The 2,817-nt window shown below is 43.3% G+C and overlaps 1 pseudogene; it reads left to right on the top strand.

Annotated features, from left to right (window-relative positions):
* The first annotated feature begins 233 nt into the window (after positions 1–233).
* LOC147461847 (5.8S ribosomal RNA) lies at positions 234–387 on the top strand (annotated as a pseudogene).
* The last annotated feature ends 2,430 nt before the right edge of the window (positions 388–2,817 follow it).

Genomic DNA, 2,817 nt, shown 5'->3' with positions numbered 1-2,817 from the left:
TGCTTCTTTTCATCCACCTCACATTGAGCCAGCAAACCAAAAAAGATATCTTCAGATATCTGATGGGCTAAGGACTTGGTATGAAGAAGCCCAATTACTTATGACATGTTTGTATTTGTTTTGGAAATGATGTTTCTTACTTAGATCTTTTATTTGTTGACATGTGGATGAGAGAGCAAAAATTGATTTTGACTGAGACTCCTCTCTTTGGGAGGGCTTAACGCATTAGCAACAACTCTCAGTAATGGATAACTTGGCTCTTGCAAAACAATGAAGAAACGCAGTCAAATGATACGTAATTTGAATTGTAGAATATCGTGAATCCTACAGTCTTTGAATGCAACTTGCACCCGCGGCTCATGTAATGGCATATCTCCTTGAGCATCCACAAGACCCCATGTAAATCCCCCCTCCTCCTCCCATGCTTTTGATTGAGGGGTCTGCGAGGCAAATATTCTCGTGCATGGTGCACCTCCCCTCCGATGACTCCTCAATGAGGTGCGGGCATCTCACTGTTGCGGTTGGTTGAAATGCATCGACAACACTGGGCGGTGGAATCAAGCACCACAAGGGTGGTTCTATCCTTCGAGCCGTACCCACAGGGATTGACTTTTTGCATCCCTCTCGCCTAAAGCTAGTGCCATGGTGTCAAGAAAGGGCTCCCCCTTGGGAGGGATCGGCCTCGCACGCACCCTCCTACAAAAACCTCATGCATGGACCTTAGATCAGGTAAGACTACCCGCTAAGTTTGAGCATGTCACTAAGCAAAGGAAAAGAAACTAATGAGGATTTCCCTAGTGTAAGGTATGATCTTTGTCCTAGAGTCATTAACGCGTATGAGTGAATGAGAGAAGAGGTGGAATTATCCCACAATTAATGGTGTAAGGCTGTAGAGGTACTTAAAGCTCCTTTCATGAATAAACAACCATTCCAAGTTTGCATTACATATCTCTTGTCTATGGTGAGGTTGTGATGGGTTAGCATACTACTCAAGATCGTGTTTATGAGTCCAAGTTAATCTATCTTGGAACCTAATTCGCTTGAGTAACAATCTAGCCTACACACACTCACTTGTGTGCACAATGTTTTGTCTGTCACCCACCTTAGCTAGCACGATCCCATTCCCATCAAGTGGTATCGGAGCCATGGTATGTTAGCTAGGTTTATTGCTATGCATTTGTGTGCTAGTCTGATTAGCATTCCCTAATCTCTATTTGCATTAGCTTAACAATCCGATCGAATCCCTAATCACCACTTGGACAAGAGCATGTTCACTACCCTTTGGTGACTAGGTGAGGAGGAACTTCTAATTAGCATTGTTTTCTTTGGATTACATTTAGATCTGTATTATTGCATTGTATGCTACTCAATTTTTGCTTACATTCTGCTCTTTTTTAGCTTACTTTGCTACATTACTGCTCTCATTATAGCCTACATTGCACCTTGTAGCTTATGTGTGTGTGTTGTGCTTCACAACGACATTCCATAGAGCTCTCAAATGCCAAAATTGCATAACATTTAATGTTTTGATTGTGCGCACAAAAGCACTAAATTTTTAGCTTTCGTTTGACTGTCTAGTTGCTAGATTGGGAGGAGATTAGAGCCCCTAATCTTTTTCCTAAATTTGGTGTGTGTGTTGTGTGTGAAGCCCTACGAGGACAAGTTTATCTTATCTATTCTTGGGGCAACACTCACAAGCAAAGCCATGAGGACTCAATGGCTAGCACACTATCTATAGTGTGTTGACTTGTGTGTTTGTGGGTTCAAAGTGAGCGATCTTACTTGGGCAACACGGGTGAACATTAGCAAGATGGTAAATCACAGCCTTTTTGGAGTTTGGGTCTGCTAGATATGTTTCCCATGGCAGCATTTCCTTTGCAAGAGCATCGGCGCAGATGGACTTCTCCCTCGGTGGTGAATTGCAACTTAATCATTTTTTTAGCTCCACAAGAGCAGAATCCCACGCATGACTTGCCACTGCCCTTGCCTCTAGATGGTCAGTCGGCTTTGCCCTTATAAGGCCCACGTCCCGCGGTTACAACTTGCAGAGCCTGAGCTCTTCCCCACTTAGAGGATCCATTCCCACGGTGGAACCAGCCTTCCTCCAAACACTCTTGGCAAGGACCCATTCACGTGAAGAGGAGTTTCAAGCCACAAGAGCACCTTCCTCGCAACCTCGGTTATGAAGAGCTCCAAATCATTGGCCCTAAGGGGTGCATCAAAGGCTCAAGGCAAAGCAAGCATTCAAAGGAAGTTCAAACAAGTTCAAAAAAGAAATTGTGAGAAGAGGGGCTTCACCCAAAAGGTGAAGAGGTACTTGACATGAGCAAAGCGATAGTCTTTTGGGAAAATTCCAAAGTTTAAATATTTGCATCCAGGCACAATTTTATGTCATGTATACCATGCCTGTTAAGGCATCTATGACGAGATCAAGCTAGAGGGGAGGAGCAAAGGATTATCATGAAGTTTCCATGTGTTATGCACTTGGTTTACATGATTTTGCACAAAATTTATTTTTGTATCTTGGACAAATTCTTGCATCCATATTTGCATGCACTCAAGGCAAAGTAAAAAGATCTTCTATGATGTATGGAGTTCTAGACACTAGCCTTAGAGAGTCTCCAAGTGCCAAGACCGCTCCAAGGAACCATGGGGAAAATCCAAAATTCACTTCGAAGGGAGGGAAAATAAGCAGTGGAGAAAGAAGCAGTGGCAGTAGCAATAGTAGAGGCTACAAAGGCAAGAAACCTATAAGAGGATCAGCTCATGTGGTGGAGGAAGAAGAAGAAGATAAAGACAAAGGCGACAACAACCTTG

This window comes from Adiantum capillus-veneris, chromosome 3 (genome assembly GCF_014529385.1).
Source record: "Adiantum capillus-veneris isolate H3 chromosome 3, ASM1452938v2, whole genome shotgun sequence".
Lineage (NCBI taxonomy): Eukaryota > Viridiplantae > Streptophyta > Polypodiopsida > Polypodiales > Pteridaceae > Adiantum > Adiantum capillus-veneris.
Note: the sequence above shows the minus strand (reverse complement) of the source record. Positions and strands in the feature narration are given on the sequence as shown.